The sequence below is a fragment of the Fundulus heteroclitus genome, chromosome 15 (assembly GCF_011125445.2).
Source record: "Fundulus heteroclitus isolate FHET01 chromosome 15, MU-UCD_Fhet_4.1, whole genome shotgun sequence".
NCBI classification, from domain to species: Eukaryota; Metazoa; Chordata; class Actinopteri; order Cyprinodontiformes; family Fundulidae; genus Fundulus; species Fundulus heteroclitus.
Window position 1 is genome coordinate 30578783 of NC_046375.1, and position 22579 is coordinate 30601361.

The following is a 22579-nucleotide window of genomic DNA, read 5'->3' on the forward strand; positions in this document are numbered from 1 at the left end:
AATAAGTCAGGAGGCTTTCTAGCTGATCAGCTAAAAAATAAATAAAGAGAAAATGACTATACTTGCAGTTATAGACTAAACTGGTAATACATTAAGTGATCCGGAAGGTATAAACAACACCTTCTGAGATTTCTACAAATCTTTATACACATCGCAGATAAATCCATCAGATAATGACATCAAGCAATTTCTGGATAAAATTACACTTCCTAAACTATCAGATAGCAAAAAAACGACACTGGACTCACCACTGACAACAGTTGAAGTTCATGAAGCTCTAACAAGCATGCCCAATAAAAAGGCTCCAGGTCCAAATGGATTCCCTACTGAGTTTTATAAAGAGTTCTGGAATATTCTGGCACCAACGTTCCACAGAATGTTGCAGGAAATTCAGGAAAATGGCAGATTTCCAGTTAATATGAACTCTGCCACTACCAGTCTTCTGCTTAAGCCAGGCAAAGATCCTATGTTTCCCACCAGCTATTGTCCCATATCCTTAATCAACGTGGATATTAAAATAATCTGTAAAGCTTTTGCAAAACGATTAGATAAAGTCACTCCTTTTATAATCCACCCTGATCAAACTGGTTTCATCAGAGGAAGACAGTCATCCTCAGTTTTAAACACATTTGAGAACAACATGCAACAACACAACGTCTGAGTGGGCGTAGGGAGGATCAGGGTCTTTTCCACACCCCCGTTATCCGATTGCAGCACAGAGTCTGGGGCCTGGAGGAGGAGCGGGCCACCGGGTCCGGGGTCTTGGTGGGGGGTTGCTGTGGGGTGCGAGCGACTTGCCGGGACTGGGGCTGACGCCTCAGCTCTCCCCAGAAAGGGGGGGAGGGGTGGCTAGGATAAGGTGGGGGAGGGAGTGGGTTTATGAGGTATTTAGGGGGTGAGGGGGGTTCTGGTTGGGTGGCCCGTACGGGTCATGTTGGCCCCCACCCTGGGGGGCCTGGGCCGGGGGGCGTCTGGTCCGGGGGTCGGAAACAGGCAGGCGGGTAGTTGGATTGTGGGCATTAGGGTGGGATGGTGTGAATGAGTTGTTGTTTTTTTTTTTTTGCCAGGTTCGGGTCTGGTCCGCTCCCTCTCCCAAGAACATCTCAAGTCTCCACTAGGTGCGGAGCCCATCCCCCCACGTCCTGCCCCCCTCCGCTGGCTGGCGCCTTGGCCCGCTGGTGCATTGGCAGCCCTCGGGTTTGGGGCGGGTTCCCGGGTGGGTGCCGGCCCATTCCTGGTGGCTGCTTTGCGGGGCTTCAGCGTAGCTGGAACAGGCTTGCCCCCGTGGCTCCTGGGGGCTTCGGCATTGCGGTGGCTGGGGGATATTCTCGGGGTCGTCTCTCCTCTTCCCTTGGGGGGGGGGTTGCAGATTTCTTGTGTTGGCCCCTCTTGGGCGCCCTGCTTTGGGCGCCTCTTTGGGAGTCCGGGGTTATGGATCCCCTGGCGCCTTCCTCGGTGCTCGGGGAAGGCGGGCCTTTGGTTCTTCACATCCACTATTGAGCAATTTCCTTCTGGATAAATTTCACATACACAAGTGCACCCTCACAAAAACCCACAGGTGCTGGGTTCCAGGTTCTAAGTGTTCACTTATATATGAACTGTTTAGAAGCAGTAGAGCTTTCTGAGCTATCTAAAATTTTAGCTTCATCTAAACCTTCTACCTGTATGTTAGACCCAATCCCAACCAAGTTGTTTAAGGACATATTCCCTTTGATCAGTGGCACTATTTTAGACATGATTAATCTATCCTTAGTAAATGGATATGTACCACAGGTTTTGAAAGTAGCTGTTATTAAACCTTTACTTAAGAAACCTTCTCTTGATCAAGATGAGTTAGTAAATTACAGACCTATATCTAATCTTCTTTTCTTATCTAAAATTCTTGAGAAAGTAGTTGCTAATCAACTTTGTGAACATTTACAAAGTAATGACCTACTTGAGGAGTTTCAGTCAGGCTTCAGAGCTCATCATAGCACTGAAACAGCTCTGGTGAAGGTCACTAATGATATTCTCATGGCCTCAGATAATGGACTTGTGTCTATACTTGTCCTGTTAGATCTCAGTGCTGCGTTTGATACAGTTGATCACAATATTCTCCTACAAAGACTTGAACATACTGTAGGGATTAAGGGGAAAGCATTAGGCTGGTTTAAATCTTATCTGTCAGACAGATTCCAATTTGTTCATGTTAATAATAAATCTTCCTCAAACTCTAGGGTCACCTGTGGAGTACCACAGGGTTCAGTCCTTGGACCAATTCTCTTTACTATATATATGCTTCCGATAGGCAAAATTATCAGACAGCATGGGATTAATTTCCACTGTTATGCTGATGATACTCAGCTATATTTATCCATAAATCCTGATGAATCCAATCAATTACTTCGACTGCAGTCATGTCTTGATGACATCAAAAGCTGGATGACTTTAAATTTCCTGCATCTAAATTCTGACAAGACCGAAGTTTTAATCTTTGGGCCAGAGTCCTCAAAAAATAAACTTCTTAACCAATCACTTAATCTGGGTGGCATTAACCTGGCCTCTGGTAATAAAGTAAAAAATCTTGGTGTTATTTTTGACCAAGACATGTCATTTAAATCCCATATTAAACAGGTTTCCAGAGTTTCCTTTTTTCACCTCCGGAATATCGCCAAAATTAGAAACATTCTGTCCAGGAGTGATGCTGAAAAACTGGTCCATGCATTTGTTACTTCAAGGCTGGACTATTGTAATTCTTTACTATCAGGAATTCCACAAAATGCAGTTCAAAGCCTTCAGCTGATCCAAAATGCTGCAGCAAGAGTTCTGATGAAAATCAACAAGAGGGATCATATTTCTCCAATTTTAGCTTCCCTTCATTGGCTTCCTGTTAAATCAAGAATAGAATTTAAAATTCTTCTTCTAACGTATAAAGCCCTTCATAATCAAACTCCATCATATATCAGAGCTCTGATTACCCCGTATGTTCCTAACAGAGCACTTCGCTCTCAGACCGCAGGTCTGCTGGTGGTTCCTAGAGTCTCTAAAAGTAGAATGGGAGGCAGATCCTTTAGCTATCAGGCTCCTCTCCTGTGGAACCAACTCCCAGTTTTGGTCCGTGAGGCAGACACCCTGTCTACTTTTAAGACTAGGCTTAAAACTTTTCTTTTTGACAAAAATTATAACTAGTGACTCATGTTACTCTCAGCTACCTTTATAGTTTTACTGCTATAGGCTTAGGTTACTGGAGTATATCAGGATCTAATTTTCTCACTATATTGAGTTCTACTGTTCTTCAATTATGCATTATGTGTTGTCATTTCTGCTTTAACTTTCTGTTCTCTCTCTTTTCTCTTCATAGTAGGTACACCTGGTCTGGCGTTCTGTTAACTGTGACATCATCCAGAGAAGACGGCTCACCCGCTACTACCATCTAATGTAGAACAGATTACTAGATCAATGTGTGCTTCTGTGCTTTTTTGTTTCTCTTGTTGTGTCTCTGTTCTGTCTTCTGTAACCCCAGTCGGTCGAGGCAGATGACCGTTCATACTGAGCCCGGTTCTGCCGGAGGTTTTTTTTCCCGTTAATTGGTGGTTTTTCTTCCCACTGTCGCTTCATGCTTGCTCAGTATGAGGGATTGCAGCAAAGCCATGTACAATGCAGATGACTCTTCCTGTGGCTCTACGGTTCCCCAGGAGTGAATGCTGCTTGTCGGGACTTTGATGCAATCAACTGGTTTCCTTATATAGGACATTTTTGACCAATCTGTATAATCTGACCCAATCTGTATAATATGATTGAACTTGACTTTGTAAAGTGCCTTGAGATGACATGTTTCATGATTTGGCGCTATATAAATAAAATTGAATTGAATTGAATTGAATTATATACAGAAGCACATAATTTATTTATTTTTCACTTTCTTTTCTCAGGTATCATTTTACACATGTCAGCTTAAATAATAATACATAATGATACATATGATTTAGCAATCATATCAAGGTGTTACTCTATTGTATCTGTTACACTATGTCTGTTGGTTGTGCTGTTCTTTTTACATCTCTCTTTTCAGGTGATGAAGCAGACGGAAGACGTTTTATCATTCTTTCCCTTTTATCTCTTCTTTCTTTCACCTCTTCTCTTTCTTCTTTTTCTCTTTTTGTTCTTCATTTACTCTCCTACTTTCCCATTGTAGTGTCCACATAATTTGAAATTCTCCCCGCAGGAATCACAATAAAACTATGCATAAATCAAGCAGTGCACTATGGCGAAAGCTGATTGCTCCACTTGTGAAAGTAAAATCTGTCGAGCTCTATTTGGCATTAAGACATCAATTATTTTTGCCACATTGCTAGACAGGACACTGGAAAAAAAGAGATGCATGCCAATTGGGAAGTGTGAGCACATTTCCACTTCTAAGCATGGGTCAGCAAGCAAGGTAGGTTTACATGTTATACATTACTTTATGTTTTTGTTTTGCTGTCTTTGTGATACATAGAATTTTATGTTGCATTTTAGTTCGACAGTGGCGTCGTGTGGTGCTGTAATACAACTAACCTCATCAAGATTGTTCTACAATAAAGTCGATTACTTGCCTTCTGCACAACAAAATCTTTACTGACTTAAGAAGAGGTGGAAGTAATAACCTTCTCATCTCCTCCTCTACATCTCTCTCCTTTTTAGGTTTCTCGTGACTTTCACCCCTCTGTCTTCAACCACCAGGAGACTGATGTTGAGTTACCTGCTGCAACACAACTGTCATCCAGCGATGTCACCTGGCCTGGATCAAGGCATGGGCTGCCATTTCCCGATCAAATTCTAAATACATAAAACGGCATAACAGCTGACACCACCCAGGGGTTTCCCTTTTGCCTGGAGACCAGGTCTGGCTTCCTACGAGACACCTAAAACACCATCCAGAATCCAGGAGGCTCTCACCCAGGTTTTCTGTCCAGTACAAAAATGGACTGCAGAATCAAACCTGCCACCTTCTGTTTGTGCCTTCCTCTTTACATGTGGGCCCACCAGTCTTTCATGTCTCACAGCTAAGGCATCACGTCACCTCCATGTCTGTGGCTGGCACCACGGCTTAACACCATAATTAAATTACATTAATTTAATCTTAAATTAAATCATAATATGAAAACTGTTATTTGTATTTAATCACATTATCTTTGTCTCATTTTAAAATAGTTTTGATGATCTCCAATATTTGTGACAAAAGAAAAACAGAAGAAACCCAAAAGAAGGTTAAAAAACACCTTTATTAGGAGATTTTTAATTTCTTTTCACCTGCTACTGCTGGATAGATTTTTGTAATTCTCAAATCTTCCAATATACAAATGATACCCCTTATAACAATATATTGCACCATCTCTTTTTTTTAGCTAATAATAAGGAGAAAACATGCAAAAAGATTTTTTTTTTTTTTGCAAAAATTTATTTTTGAACCGTTATTAAAAATTTAGGTTAACGTCAAACTGGGATTTGAGCTGGTACATGTCAAATGTATAATCATAGACAGACAGACAGACAGACAGACAGATAGACAGACAGAAAGAAAGACATATTCTTCCTAGAGTTCCTCTGCAGGTTTATTTTTAAACTACCTCTGTGGACTTTCTGTCTTGGTTTAAAGATGATACCTCCTCTAATCCACCAAGGAATCAGAGTGAGTCTAGCAGGTGAGAAGAATGCTGACAAGAGACAGAAAAATCCCTTGACATCTTATTTTAGGTGGACTAACCCCAGTGGGGCCCAGAGAAGGCCAGGCCTGAAGAGCCCTGGGGGCAGAGGAATGGTGATGAGACCCAAGTGGCAGCCTATGTGTCCGCATTTCCAGACTACCTCTATTCCCCAGTGGTATATTTCTTTGTTGACAGTCTGACTGGGTGCTCTTCAAGCAATCCCAGGATTAAAATAATTGGGTTTAAAGTGAAAGAGTACTGTGTGTGGGAGCAGTCAGGGCATGCTGAGTCTAATTAGGAGATACTTGAAGGGATTCATACTGCATTCTTTTCATATACACAAAAGCAAGTACTTCGGTTAGCTCCGGCACACACGCAGAGTGGCCAGTCTGATCACCTGCAGGCAACAATATGATGTGCAAGCGCTGACCACAAGATCCTTGATAATTGTCATTAATTTGATATGCCAGGGGGCTTTAAATAATTTCAACCCTGTGCTGCCATTCAGTGAAGATGTGGGAGTTCAGATGCCCCCATAGTTTAGTAAAGTAATTAAAATTGCTTCATATGGCTTCATAAGCTTTAATTCCTGTTGGTTTCTGAGATTTATCAAACATTCATTTGATTCAAATCAGTGTATTCACTGCTGAAAGACTTCCCTGTGGCAAACCTACTGCTTCAATCAAAATTAATTTCCATGATTTAAAAACATCCATATCACTTTAGAGAAATATGTTTAAAATCATGCTTGCACCATGAGGCAGATTGTCTTACAGGATTAATGCTTTAAAGAGGCAATAATTTTACTTTACCACTGTGTTCAGCTTTCACATCTTGCCATTAACAATTTGTAAATTTGCTTGAATTTATTTCTACCTTCTGTGGTAAATATAAAAAACACAGGGTACAGCAATTTTATAGTAAAATAGTAACAATACAATGCTACATTAAGCAAGTAATTTTCTATAACTGTGGGGATGGCAACAACCTTTTTCCAAGTCATTTGGTCAATGGTGCAATGACCACCACCTTGTTATCAATGCCAGGAAAACAGAAGATATGATCATTGACCTGAAGTCTCTAGGGAACAATTGGCCGCTTTTTGTTCATGACCAAAAAATAAGTCAGGTCTGTTCTTACAGATATTTGGATGTTTACATAAATAACTTGTTAAAGTGGGAAATTCATATCAATATGTTACGTTCCAGTCTACAGCAGAGACTGTATTTCTTACGTAGACTCAGAGTTTTTGTGGTTAACCAGAAGCTCATGTTTTTATTCTATCAGCCCCTATTGGAAAGCATCATCAGGTTTGGAATGTAAGCATGGTACGGCAACCTCTCTGTGCAACTAAAATTTAAACTTTGCATGGTACAAACTTCAATGAAGGTGATAGGAAGGACTCATAACTCCTCCCTGTAGTCCATCTATGAACAGTCTGTCCTGAGACTTGCTCGAAAGGTACTATCTGATCCTGTTCACATCCTCAACTCACAATATGAGCCAGACGGTAGGCCAAACTGTTTAGAATCCCTGCTTGCAGACTTAACAGATTTAAAAACTCATTCGTCTCTTCCTCAATCAAATAAATTTGATTGAGGAAGTTAAATAAAGCAGATATATAGTATCTTGTCATGCTTCTGATATTCTAGTCTTTTCTGCTGGTCTGATTTGCTGGATTGTATATGTGAATGTGCCACTGCTCTTTTAAAGACAGGCACAGATAGAAATGACTGTGTATGCAGCCCCCCCCCCCCCCACACACCGACATCATTCATTCAGTTACACAGTGAGGGTCCGGGCTATGAATAGATGGGCACAACGGCGGAACTTCAGACATGCGCAGGACAAAAGCTTTTGTCAGCAGTAAAGCACTCCGTGCTTTACTACATAACGCTTTAGGATAAAGTTGTAAGTACTTGCATCTTTAATGGAACCTGTGATCCTTAAAGCTCCGCGTACACTGTACGAGTTTTTGCCCTTTTCGGGACGATTCTTCAGTCGTGCGACAATTTTTTGAATTGGGCCGAATTTCAGCTTGATCGTACGGAGGGGAGGAGGTGCGACTGGCTTCTCACGACCACCTCCTGATCAGGAATCGGACGGTCGATTGAAATCAAACATGTTTGAAATTCAGTCGGCCATCGTGAGGTTTTCGTGAGCGCATCCTGCTGTTCAAGCAGAGCTACGACAGTTTCCGAGCCGTTTTTGCCCCAACCCCGCGCACTGCGCACGCGCAAAGTAGATTTAACTGACTATCGTGACATTGTTGATAAACAAAGAGGAAAATGCTGGGGTGTTAAATGTGCACGGCCGCCAGCTTACCTCGAGTTCTTTCTGTAAAACTGACAGACCGTAGTAGTCACGTTTGCTCAGCCATGTCTTTGTCCAAATACGTCGTCGCCTTTTCTTTTTAGGGCTTTCTGCACACAAAATTGCACATATTGCCAAAGCAGCGCGTTTCTCTCTGATAATGTTTACAGTAGCCATCGACACTTCCGTCTTCTTCTTCGTCGTCTTCTTCTGTCTACGTTCGGATGTACAGTGTGAGCACTCCGGTCGCGTCCGAGCGTCACGCCGTACACAGATCGTTAGCGGTGAACTTTTAAACCCCGCGGTTCCGTCACACAGTTTGAGATGTATATAAGTACCACGACTGAAAAACTCGTACAGTGTACGCCAGAGATAATAGGGTATACCTCATGTCACTTTTTAATCCGATTTTGATGGATTGGAAGTGGGCGGGGCGATTAAAAAGGGGCGGGGCTTATTTTTTAATTGACCTTTTAGGTGATCACATGATCGTCACGTGACCCTGCTCGTGACCCTCATGTGACACCCTATCATTGACCCCTACCGTGACCTCCATATGACCCCACCACGTGACCCCTCATGTGACACCCCCCACATTAATCATTATTAAATTAATTATTCTTTTATTTATTGTATTATTATTATTTTCATTTATATTCATATCATTAATAATATTATTACTACTATCATTGATATTATAGTAATTATTTAATTCTGTTACGCATACCCAACCCTTTTTAGTAGTATTATTGTAATCATTTAAAGTTATTTATAATTATTTAACTCTGTTATACATACCCAATCTTTTTATTAGTATTATTATGATTATTTTGAATTATTTAATTCCGTTACGCGCACCCAATCTTTAAGGTGGGAGGAAATCACTCTTTGTTTCAGCCGTAAAAGCAGTCAGACTCTGAATACTTAAAGTTTCAAAATAAAGATTAAAAATAAAACTATATAAATCGTTTAGACGCATAAGCTTCCCCATCTGGAATCTGTAAATAAAAAGCTCAGGGTTCTCGCTCAGCCCAGAATCCTGCGATGCAACCCCTCAGCTCTCCCTGTAAACAGCAAGCGTTTAACCTCAGTTACTGACTGCTTACCAGTTGCAGCTTACAACATAATAAGTCCATACACTCTACAGGTCACTGTCAGTTTGAGGGTCATAAGTTTACTCGGTCAGTAAGCAGTTAAAATAATACTCAACCTGTTTGAAGCGCCGCGCGGGAGGAGACACAAGGGGGGAGATCTCGCTTTCTCTCAATCATCTGACCCCTCAACACAAAAACTGTGTCTTTCTCTACAGTTAGCTTGTGATATAATAAATGCATATTAATAATAAAATATATAAAAACCCAAATACAGACCTCTTATCCTTCATTTAGCATCACTACGTGCGTGGGAAGGTATGGCTGAAGAAAAGTTAATGAAACGGGTATATTACACGCCTTCGCACCCCGGCTCTTTCGGCGGGGTAGATAGACTACAGAGAGCTCTGGAAAGTGAAACGGGCGAGAAGGTAGCGGTTGAAAAGGTCCGAGACTTTTTATCGGAACAAGATGCTTATTCTCTGCATAAACCCGCAAGAATTAGATTTCCTAGAAATAGAGTGTTTGTCACCGGGCCTCTGAAACAGTTCCAAGCCGATCTTTGTGATATGCAGAGCATGTCCGAAGAAAACGACGGTTACAATTATTTATTAACCGTTATCGACGTATTTTCCAAAAGAGCCTATGCTAGGGCTTTAAAAAGGAAAACAGCCTCTGACGTCGTAAAAGCTTTTGAATCCGTTTTAAAGGAGAGTCAGATTCCTAAGAAGCTTCAAACTGATGACGGAAAAGAATTTTTCAACAAATCATTCAAAGCGCTGATGGATAAAAACGGTATTAAACATTTTTCCACGGCTAGTGAAATAAAAGCGTCTGTGGTTGAGAGGTTTAACCGTACGTTAAAATCAAGAATGTGGAGATATTTCACCGCAAACAACACTCTCCGATATCTAAACGTGCTTCAGGATCTGGTCAAAAGCTACAACCACGGTTATCATTCAAGTATTAAAATGGCACCTATCCAAGTCACCGCTAGTAACGCTTTTCAAGTGTTTCAAAATCTGTACGGGACCAATTCCAAATGCAGTACAAAAGTCAAGACGGTGTTTAAACCAGGCGATCATGTCAGAATCTCCAAGCTGCGTGGAGTGTTTGACAAGAAATATGAACAGAGTTTCACGGACGAAATCTTTACAGTTACAGAAGTGCTACAACGATTTCCACCCGTCTTCAAACTGAAAGATTTAGACGGGGAGCCCGTCCAAGGTTCTTTTTATGCGGAGGAGCTTCAAAAGGTTAAAATGTCAAAAAACAAAATGTATCAAGTGGGTGAGATATTAGACAAACGCACCGTGCGGGGGGTCAAACAGGTCTTAGTACGTTGGAAAAATTGGCCGGAGAAATTCAACAGCTGGGTGAGAGCCGACGACCTGCGAGACGTATAAAAGAAGACGTTGCTCTCTGACGGTTGACAGTGCAACATGGACCGTTTAACTCAGGACGAGGGATTTTACCTGACGCTACCCTCCAACGCCAGCCTCGATGTCTTTAAGGATAATAACATATCGAGTTTCTGCGTGGATTTAGCCGAGCATATCAATTTACAAGGACAATGGCAAGTGGCATTGACCGAGGTTTCTTATCCACACACATGGCATAATGTCCCCTCAGAAAATGCTTTTTTCGAATGGCGGAAAGCGAGCGAGGAACAAGTCCATCGCATACAGATTGGAAACGGATACTACAGTAATATGAATCAGCTTATCAAAGAGATCGAAGCTCATCTGAGAAAGATAGATTCAGATATTTATTTCAAGGTTAACAAACTCGCAAACATACTTACCTTCCAGGCCGGCGCTCAGTACTACCTACGTTTTCACGCTCCACTGGCCTACATGCTCGGCGCGGAACCCGGAAAATGGATCAAATTTGACCACTGGCACGCCCCTCACCCTATAGATTATAAAGCGGGTTTCTACCACCTCTATTTTTACAGCGACGTAGTTACGCCGCAGATAGTAGGGGACGCATACGCACCCCTCTTGCGAACGGTTCAGGTCCAGGGTGTGTTTGGAGATATTATCACGCAGACCTTTCATAACCCCTACTATCTCCCCGTTGCCAAGAAACATATTGAAAATATACAAGTTGAAATTAAAACGGATCAAAACACCCCGGTGAAATTTACATACGGAAAGTGCATCGTGAAACTACATTTCAGACCCGTTGCTTCACGCAGAGCGTTCAGGTGAAGCGGATTGCGCTTATAAAAACACACGATTGTGACCGGAATCATTCATAGCTGTTCAACCACTCACACCGACAACGTTGCAGCGTTCTAAAAACGTGAGGAAGAAGCTACGATAATCAAGACAACATGGTTTTCTTAAGAGAGGACCCGCATCGTTTTATCCCTTACTACCAGAACCAGGTAGGGGGAGAATTACCCGGTTTCTATGGTGCCCCTGTTATGTATGGCCGGGGGATAGGATCCATATTTTCAAAATTATTTCGTTTTGTCTCACCCCTATTTAAATCCGGCTTCGCTATTGCTAAACCGCATCTGAAAAAGGCTGCCACAAACATCGCCTCGGACGTCATAGGTAAAGCTATGACGAAAATAAACGGCTCGCACGAGGGTGTGAATAACCAGGAGGGGTCGGGGGTTATGGTCTTGTCAAGAAGAGCTAGAAAGAGAACTCCGGGGCAACGTGTTGGGCGTTCACAAATAGTTGTGCCGCGCAAAAAGAAGAAATCAGTCGGCAGGAGCGAAGCAAGAGGGAGGAAGTCCGCTGCACGCAAGGATATATTTAGCTGAATTATTATTCTTCAATAACAATAAAACATGGCTCTTTTACACCGGAAATCATCAGAATGTACGCTGGCGGAACTCGACTTGTTTTCCGCCCCCATGACACAACTTTCTATCGAAGATAAGCTCTACACAGAAATATTACCCGTGTCAGCGATTACAGACACCGGGCCTATCGAGTTCTTTATCCCCGGAGATGGAGAGAAATACTTGGATTTGAACGATACTTTGCTCCACGTCCGTCTAAAGATCACCAACGCGGATGGAAGCGACCTGGCTAACGACGCCGCTGTCGGGTTGATAAATTACCCGTTGAATACAATGTTTAGTCAATGCGATGTTATTCTGGGGGACAGGCTAATTTCGCAGAGTAGCGCAACTCACCCGTACAGAGCAATGATTGAAACTCTGCTCAACTATTCAGAAGACACGTTAAAGAGCCAATTTAGCGCGGGCCTCTTTTACAAAGACACAGCGGGAGCTATTGACTCTATCGTTACCACCGACGGTCCAAATTCGGGGATGAACAAGAGAGCCGCTTTCACCGCTAATTCCAGAGAGTTACACCTGATGGGCCCGCTTCACGCAGATATTTTCTTCTGCGAAAGACTCCTCTTGAATTCTGTCGATATGAGGGTTAAACTAACCAGAGCCAGCGACGCCTTCTCTCTCATGGGACCGCGTGATTCAACCTTCAGACTGAAAATTCTGGGGGCTTCGCTATTTATGAAAAAAGTTTCAGTCTCCCCGGCTATCCGACTAGGGCATGCCTCAGCATTAACGAGAGGAAACGCCCTCTATCCTCTTTCGCGCGTGAACGTGAAAACGTACTCTGTCCCTGAAAATTCCAGGATATGTACTCAGGAGAATCTCTTTTTGGGAACGATGCCGAAATATGTCGTTTTAGGTATGGTCAACCACGAGGCATTCACCGGAAGGAGAAGCATGTCGCCTTTCAACTTTAAGCATATGGATGTGGAATATTTAGCGCTCTGCAAAGACGGCAGACAGGTCCCCGCCAAAGCGTTTCAACCCCAATTCAACAACGGTATTTCAGTCAGGGAATATTACAACATGTTCACCTCTACAGGTCGTCATTTAAAAGACCTTCCTTTAAGCATCGCTCGTGAGGAATTTAACGAGGGTTATTCCCTGTTTGTCGTTATTCCCTGATTGTTTCTCAATCCGAGCGAGGACGCAGACGCTCTGTCACCGGTGTGCAAAGGTAATTTGAGACTGGAAATGAGATTCAGAGTTCTGATGCCTCACACGAGCACCCTGATTGTGTACGCGTGTTACGACTCAATTTTGGAAATCGACTCAAAAAGGCAGGTCCTGGTGGATTTTTATTAAAACATGAATAACCACGAGATCGAGAGTCTGATGCATCACCTACTGGGGGACCTATTTTGCGGCGTTTGGGCTTGTGATCAGCTGCCATTACTCAAACGCACGTACAGAGGCCCCGCCTATTTTATCGTCAACACTCATCCTTCACACATGCCTGGAGAACACTGGCTAGCATTGACTTTGGAGGAGAATGATGGAGCCACCTTTTTCGACTCTTACGGATTTCCCCCAGATTTCGAATTTTATCCCTTCGAGCATAGTGACATTTTTGAAAGAGAGATCCTCGAAAATATTGTATCATAATCGTCAACTTCAAGACACTCTATCCCTTGTGTGCGGTCATCATTGTGTTTATTATCTTTGTCATAAAGCCTGCGGGTTATCGATGGATGAAATATTGGCTACCTACGACGACGATGTTTATAAAAACGATGTCGTCGTATTTGATTTTGTGAAAAAATATCAGCGTTGTGTCAAAAATAGGACCCCGTGCTCGTTTAATCACGGAACGTGTTCTTTACAAATGTTTAAAGATTGTTACAAACTGTAACCGGTCTAGAAGAAAAACACTGTACGCACGAATAATTTGAAACAATAAAAGTATCTTTATTACAAATTGATTTCTCTAGTTTCTATTTCATACAGAGTTTTAAGGAGAAAATTTCAACCATGCAGGGTTCTTCACTCTTTTACTCTTGACTCGTTCGTTGTAGGGGGTTGGATGCTCAAAGTCTATTCCGGAGAATTTAGGGGACAACACAATTTTTCCTTTTCGTTTTGCAAAAGGTTTAGCTCCGTTCTTCTCCGATACGTCCGTTTCCGTCAAGCCTCTGTATTGCTCCCGGGCTTGCGGATTGCTGACTGAGGACACAGGGATGTTTAGCTCCTTCAGGGCGGTCATGAAATGGTTCCAGCCTACAGGTTCCTGGGTCTGTGTTTTCCTCTTAAACGGCAGCAGAAGGTTTTTCAGCAAATCGAGTAGATGTGAGCCTCCCATCACACGATCCCAATAAACAAATTCGCCTTTCGACGTCCAACCAGTACCATGTAGGGACAACTTTTTCAATATGTATTCTGCGTTTTTGCGATCTCTGTTTGGTAGAGCTTTTAGAACTTCGCTAGCGGTTTCATCCAATTCCATAGGAGAGGGTGTAGAAGCAGTAGAATCAGAGCCAGAGTCCGCCTCACCGTCATTATTGTCCGGGGTAGGGTTACGCTGCAAAGTTAAAGTCACTCTAGGTTCCTCCAGCTGACTTTGTTTGATCAGAGTCAGATATCTCTGTAGCAGAGCGTTGTACCTTTTAATTTTTTCATAAGAACTTAGTCCCTGTTCATTCAGTATTTCCCTCATTTTAGAATCCAAATCCTCTTCAGCCGTCTGTCTGATAGAAGGCTCTGACGGAGTCAAACGTTTGAACTGATGCGGAGAGACGAGATACATCTTTTGCGCCGTCCTAAGAGACATTTTCTCATCTCCTGATGAGACCTCCCACCAGCTCTCCGATTAAAGGGGCCACAACGCTTAGCAGGGGTAAAATAAACCCACCTGTTTGATTTTTCAGAGCCAGCTGCTTGCGTTTTAAAACCCGTTCTTTTATCAGCCAGCAGTCTGATGATCTTTTTTCTGCTTTTGCAGTTTTTTATGTTGAGCGGGAGATACTTTAACGTTACCTTTTAAGATATTCAGAGCTATTTCACACAAGGCTTTAAGAAAATCCGGCGAGCAGTGAGCGAGAATGTCTTTCCGTTTCTGTGGGGTGGCATGATACAGAGCCCTGAAAAGAGGTATGTTCCTTCTTATGCGAGTTGACATGGTAAATTAATTTACTTGGGTACATACACAGCCGGCCACTGACCAGGGAGCATTCCCGTTCTCAGTCTGAAACGATCTGGGCAAGTGGGAGTCAGATCGACGATTAAATACCCGTGAGGTTCTCTGGTGGCGTCTTGAAAACTCTCCATAAAGAACGTTTTCTCTGACGGGAACATCTGACGGGCTAATATATTCAGCTGCAGTTTATCTCTGGGGTTCTTAAACAACACCATATAATTAGTGTTTAAGCTGATGGTGCGGCTGTACTTGCCTTGATGAAACACGTTCTGAGTCAGCATCATCACGCTCATATTTCTGTGATGTCTGTATTGCGTAAAAATCTTGACCACTTCTGGATGCTCCGAAGCCTGGAAAATTACATCGTCCAATATAACCAGATGATTCTGATCAGGAGGAAACAGATTTTCATCATCAAAAGAATCAGGTAGTCCTTCGATGAATTTAATCTTTTTATTCATTCTCTGCAATTCAGCGTACATGGGTTGAAGAGATGTATAAATCCATACAATATTTACAGGTACAACATCCATAACATGGTTACAATTCTGCAAAACACATTTAACAAAAAAAGATTTTCCACACCCGCTCGGACCCACTATCAGACATGAAAAAGGGGTTTTGAATCTAGGGTCAAATTCAATCTCCTGTGTTTCACCGGAGAGCGACATTGTTCTCGGTTAACCTTTTTAGTAACCAAAAGGGAGAGTTGTTCCGTCAGGAAAAAGCCTTCTCTTGTCATACACCACACGGAACTTTTTCTGAAATGTGGTATTTTTAAGTTGGAAGTTTCTTTTATCCCTCCTGATGGTATGCTGCGGAGCTTCTAACACGCCCTCTGTAGACCCCTGCAGATAACCTTCTACCAACTCTTTCACACTGTCAAAATTCACCCTCTCACTGCATTCCTGAGTTTGAGTGATGCCTTTACAACGCATCACAACTTTTTTCTGGTTTCTTGTCTGGTAAGCGTAGCTTTTGGGGCCTGTTGAAACAAATTGCTGTATGGTATCACCCCCCAGCTCATCCGTTAAATCCCCCAAATAATTTCCCAGCTCGAGGGAGGTCTGACCCGGTTTAACCACGTAGATCAGGCTGTCTGTGTCAATGTACAAAACGCGCTCCTGAAGCGGTTCGAGACAGGTGAATAGTTTCAACCGTGCGTGTGCCGTGGTGAATGCCGCGATAAACACATTATTCACCTTGTTGGGGGGAGAGATGCATCGCTTGTTGTATTTCCACTGAATCATACACATGTCATCGTTCAGAAAGTGAAAGTAAATCACCGTGTATTTACCTGAAAACAGGAAGTTAAAAAACTCAGCTGAGTCTGTCACAATGGTAGTTTGACCCAGATCATTTCTCTGCGCAAATTTTCCCCAAAAACTGTTCAAACACAGTTTAGCCACCTGCCTTTTAGCAGGATTCACCTCAATCTTCCGTACATCTAGCTGGATGCCTTGGTTCAGTTTGTAGTCTGCCACATACTTTAACCTGCTCTCCTCATCCGTAGCTTCAGCGGGAAAACCTGAAGCTTCCTGCTTACCCTTGAGAAAAGTGTTGATATACGGTTTTAAGATTGAACTGCTCTGGTTCTCAAAATGCCAAACCTCACTGATTTCAGCGACGGGTGTAACCGAGTTCCAGAGCTTTGTTGAATTCGGGGGTTACCCACACCCCCGTCAACGCTCTCTCTCGGTCAGTGTGGTTGCATGGGCCTGCCTGGTAGTTCATTTCGGCGCAAGCACGGCAGAGAGTAAACACGAGTTTACCGGTAGATGTCTTGTACGGCAAAACGGGAAAAAACAGACCGCGGGGTGGAAACACAGTAGCCCTGATGAACCCGAAATAGCTACATGGATCGTCAAAATCTTTGCAGATGATTTTAGGGGTGGCCGAGAGGATAGGGACAGTTTGCGTTCACGTACGGGTACAATGAGGTGAAATCTACATAATGCACCGATTCCTCCTCCTCCGCCGTGTACCGGAGTCTGAGAGCACAAGTACGCCCGCCGTATAAGGCATCACGCGGGGAAAGAGGCTCCGGTGCGTTGAATGAGCTGTAGAAACCTTTTGAGACCCGGGTGGAGTCCTTCATTAGGATCCAGTCGTGTTCCCAATATAACCTTCTAATTGCACGCCGTAAACCGATTGCAATAACCTCGCTCTCTCCATGGTAGCAGAGTGGAATGTTTCAAAGCAAACCCCTCCTGAGAGGACAGGTCTGGTCGGGTGGAAAGCAAGTGGGACACCCATGAAAAAAACACCCGTTGAACTCAAACGCAATTTTCACCCCTCGAACCTCCGCGTATCCATCGATGTGATAAGGGCCGATTTTCTTTTCACCTTTATTGAGCGCATGCTGAATGAAAATGCCTCGTTCCTGAGCTACCCATTCTAACCACTGAATAGACGCGTTCGAAAATGTTTTACATTGTCGTCGGTAATCCACCGGGGAGGGGATCGCGAGAGTGTTAGGAGGGAGGAAATTGGATGTAAAGACATTCATACAAGCTGACGCAATGGTGATTGACTTTAAAGGATCCACGGTTGTCTCTTTAAAGAACTCTTCTCTGAATTTCACACAACCCTTGAAAAGAATCTCCACATCATTTTGACAATAATAAAGAGCTTCTTTCTGAAAGTCAAAGGGGTGTTTACAAGCCTCGTTGTACCAAGTGTAAAACCGATCCTGTTCGGCAGGGTTCATGCGATCTACCCCGTAGAAGCTGGGGGGAGGAAGCGGACCCACGTAGTTTAAAGTCTTCTCAGAGGAGAACAAGTGAGGGAAAAACCCTTTACAGTGATCGTTAAATCCAATGCTTTCGGCATTTGGCTGAGTTTCATCGTAAGGAATGAAAGACTGTCGGTGAATTTCAGAGCGTAATCAGGCTCGGTAAAACAGAGAACTTTACTTCCCTGTGTGATAAGGTACGGTTTAATGCCCAATTCAACCATTACACTCAGAACCAAGTAAGAGTCAAACCCACGACTGTTGTGAGCTAGGAAAGTGTAACCTTTATAACAAGGTTTTCTAAAATGGAGCAGAAAATCCCTGACGCAGTTCAGGCCGTAAGAGTACCACACTCCCCCGCCAAAGTTTTGTGTAGACAAGGAATGGGATGTGTCTCCCAGTTTGATCTGTAAAAGTTTCAAAATCGTAAAAAACCAGTTTATTTCCGAGTTCAGGGTCTGTTCAGTGTGGGTTGAATGTAACACTGGTGCTCGTTTAACGTTACATCAACACCGCTAGGGAGTTTCTGACGACAGATCGTGCATTTTATTGAACACTCGTGAGGTTTGCTCTCTTTGCCGGCTGACAAATCATATAGCCTTTTACAAACAGGACAGAATTTAGTCGTTTCGCAGTTAATCACATGCTTTCCGAGGTAAGGTCTCAGTGCTGGGCTGTTTATGCCTATCGAGGCAGAAGGAATTACGACAGATTCGGTTACAATCTGCGCATTGTACAGAGTTGTACCACGTGCAGAGTACATTTGGATCGAGACAAACCGCACAGCGACCTTCGCAGTTATGTCTGTTGATGTTTTGGAAGCCGCTTAAAGCAATAGCTGCAAATGTACTTAGAACCTGTGAATGCTGTGAGACTTTTTATTCCATAGTAATGATTTTTTAACAGAAAGCAGAAAAATTGGATTTGAACGATCGGAAAGTCAGTCTGGAATTTACGAAGCATTGCATCCTTACCGTCTTTATAGAAAACCACAATTTTCCTGTTGACAATCTTTTCAAATTTCTGCACATCGCTGAAAGTGACGGGGGGTTTGCTTCTGTGAGGCCTGCTGTGCGTTGCCAAAGTACAGCTTGCTGCACGGCTTGGGCGTCTGTAAAAGCAGGTTACATAGATGGGCAAGACTGATTGAAAAACAGAGCTGATCAGAACGATTGGCGACGATATACAAATGTTGACGTTTTTTACGAATCAGTTCACAGTCCAATGTTTTTTTCGGCTTTACGTTTGACACCTCCATGAGGGTTTCTTACAACCTGAACAATCATTTCTAAGTTGTTTGGATCCGGCAATTCCGCGTTTGACTGCGTTAGCTCCTCTAAAAATTCCAGAAATGCAGGCAGAATTGAATCACGTTCATCATTTACTTGAACGACGGCGTGATGAGAAAATCTTCTCCGCTCAATTCTAGTTGGATAATATCGCTACGAGAGGCCAAACGAGCAGCTGACTCTGCGAGCTCTGTGAGAATGTGATACACTTGTGTGTAAAATTCAGCGGGGTTGGGAGCGTCGCCGGCTCGCGAGGGCATACGACGTTGAAAGGACGTCTTATTTCTGTAACATTGAACCTTCTCGCTCTCTCTGAGTTTGTTGGGGTATGTTCAGAGCTGTTTACAGCTCGCTCTCCATGACTAGTGCACGGTTGATCTGCTCGATCGAGTGTGGGAGGTTTGGGTGCAATGAGGCTTGGATGATGAGGCTGGTTGGATGAGGGATTTTGCGAAGCATGATTCAAAGAACCTGAGGGAATATGTTCAACGTTTTCTACAAGACTACCCCCATGTTGCTCATACTGAAGGTTTGTAGGATTAGGGCTAAATGTTTGAGAGAGAGAAACGTTTAATTGATGAATCGCTTGTTCTAACCTGGACGGTGAATGTGGAGCTACATTGAAAGAACCAGGCACGCGGTGAACAGGAAGCTCATTAACCATTTGTGTGAATTTCGTGTAAAGCATTTTGTAACTTGTTGTTGAAACTCTAAGGAATTATTTTCAGGCGAGTATGGTTGAGAGAAAGAATCGTTAATCGTTGGACGGCTCGTTCTACAGACAGTAAGCCTTGAAGATCCAAATCTGGACCCTGAGTTCTGACGGGGGAATTTGGGGTTAGATTGAGAAATTCGGTTGCAGGGTGTACAGGGAGATTACGGAGTTCATTCACAGGCTTCAACAATTTCATACAATGCATTCTCATTGGCTGATTATCCATGTTTACAGAGGTCACGATTTAAAAGGTTAAACTCTACTGTAGCGTTGACGTCTTGGCGGTTTCGTCCAGCAGACACTTGCAGGTTCTCAGAAGTTCAGAGCTTTTCCTGATGTGGAACCTCCTTTGCGGACCGGAAAGTGGAATTTTCTGAATACTCTCCACCGCTTCTGTATTTGACCAAAATTAATTATAATTTGGAGAGAATACAACATTGATTTATATAGCAGAACCAAATTGTAGAAAAAGTAATAAATATAATAATGATAATATATTAATAATAATAAAAGAAAAGAAAACAGTCGTTGATTTATTATGATATAATAAAGAAAAGAAAGGAGGCTGTTTTTTTTTTTTTTTTTTTTTATTCATTTTATTAAAAGGAAACATAGTTCTTTGAAAGCTTTGAGATTCAGATTTACCTGTCATAATCCTCCGGGCTTTAATTGATCCGGATAAGTTTTTGTTGATGGCTTCTTGATACCTCAGGGCGGTAGATTGTAGCTTCACCAAAATGGATAGTTGCCTCTTACGTTTTAAAGTGGGTGTTCCCCGTCTGGCGGTTGGGGCTGCAAAATAAAAAAATAAAAATAAACAATAAATAAAAAAAATAATATATATATATATATATATATATATATATATATATATATATATATATATATATATATTTAAATAAGTAAATACAATTAAATAAATGAGTAAAAACCAGCATAGAGGTGAAAAGTGAAGAGAGATCGAGGAGCAGAGGTGTGATTCGAACACACACACACACACACACACACACACACACACACGCACACACACACACACACACACACACACATACACACACACAACATAAGGTTGGCATGGTTAACATATCCCTACTTTGTAAAATATCCTGACTGGAAAGGTTAAAAACCTGTGATGGTCCCCACTAAGATGGTGGAAGACGCACACATACACACACACATACAGCGGGAGGGAGGCATACATATTTTTGAAACCGTGCAGAAAACTAGTTTACACTTTAAGACTGTAAATAAAGAAATAATGATTTAATTATTAAATTAATTAATAAAAAAGCTGTATTACTCACTATCTGAGGAGGTTCCAAGGTTTTTTTGACCAGTTTGAGGTGGGGTTAAGGGTTCTACCTTCACATTCTCTCTCCTCCAAGAGCGAGGGGGCTTGCTTCTGTAAGCAGAGAGGCTTTTAAAAACAAGGCTAATACAACTCTTACAAAAACCCGAGCGCTTTAAATGCAAACTCATAAAAAACTATAATATATATATATATATATATATAAATAAGTAAATACAATTAAATAAATGAGTAAAAACCAGCATAGAGGTGAAAAGTGAAGAGGGCCGAGGAGTAGAGGTGTGATTCGAACACACACACACACACACACACCACACATACAGCGGGGGGAGGCATACATATTTTTGAACCGTGCAGAAAACTAGTTTACACTTTAAGACTGTAAATAAAGAAATAATGATTTAATTATTAAATTAATTAATAAAAAGCTGTATTACTCACTATCTGAGGAGGTTCCAAGGTTTTTTTGACCAGTTTGAGGTGGGTTTAAGGGCTCTACCTTCACCTTCTCTCCTCCAAGACCGAGGGGGCTGCTTCTGTAAGCAGAGAGGCTTTTAAAACAAGGCTAATACAACTCTTACAAAACCCGAGCGCTTTAAATGCAAACTCACCCTCTGATGGGTGCTGAAGGGAAGCTGCTTGTGAATTGTCACCCTCTTGCTTTGCTGCGAGCGAACCAAAGATGTGCACACTGAGGAATATGAATCGATGAAAATTACGTCGTTATCGTCGCGTTCTGCATACGTTGCACACTGAGGACTGGACTTGGTCTGAGCAGCGGCGCCGGGAATAGAGTCGTTTTGCCCGACTTACGAGACAATTTACTCATGGGCTGAGTGCGTTTGGGGGTTTGTAGAGCGTGTGAAGCTCTCCCGTATTGAGCATCAATGTAACCGTTCCCCCTGAAATCTATAAAATAAGATGAAGATGGTTAGAACTTCAGTTAGTGTTTTACAAGGATATCATTAAAGTGAATATGAGGTTGGATTACCAAAGTCAGAATTTGATGAAAGATGTTGTTAAGATCGCTCACAGTGGGGTCTGAGGAATAATTAGAGATAAAAAAGAGAGAGAGAGAGAGAGAGAAGGTGAGAAACTGCTGTACGCTGACGTGGTAGGGGATTTCCTACAGCGTCAGTGAGGGTTTCCCTGGAGCGAGTTACACACATTACCTAGAGGAGTCCGTGGAAGATAAAAAAACTAAAAAACCATGCATAGATACAATATATAAACAGGAAAGGGTACTTACGGTATATCACAGGTGGAGCGCGTGTAGACCGGTCATTGTAGTTCTGAGCGGTTGTAGCTCGCCGCGAAGAAGGAAGTTGTGACATGTTTCGGAGGAGTCACCGTGCATGCATTCAGTTAGTGGGAAGAGGGCCTTATATATACATTTATTGATAATACAGGCATTGTGTTTGTCCGCGTGATGGGGATTTTTAGATACGTAAGGCGTGAAATATACACATCCTGTCGATTTTTTTTTTTTTTTTTTTTTTGTGACAAGG

The 22579-nt window shown here is 42.5% G+C and overlaps 1 long non-coding RNA gene across 1 annotated transcript; it reads right to left on the reverse strand.

Moving 5' to 3' along the window:
- Window positions 1-20116: 20116 nt before the first annotated feature.
- LOC118566085 lies at window positions 20117-21601 on the reverse strand. Its single transcript, XR_004932784.1, has 3 exons — window positions 21513-21601; window positions 20408-20554; window positions 20117-20155 (listed from the first exon to the last, which is right to left on the reverse strand). It is a non-coding gene; the product is annotated as an uncharacterized LOC118566085 (long non-coding RNA).
- Window positions 21602-22579: the final 978 nt, after the last annotated feature.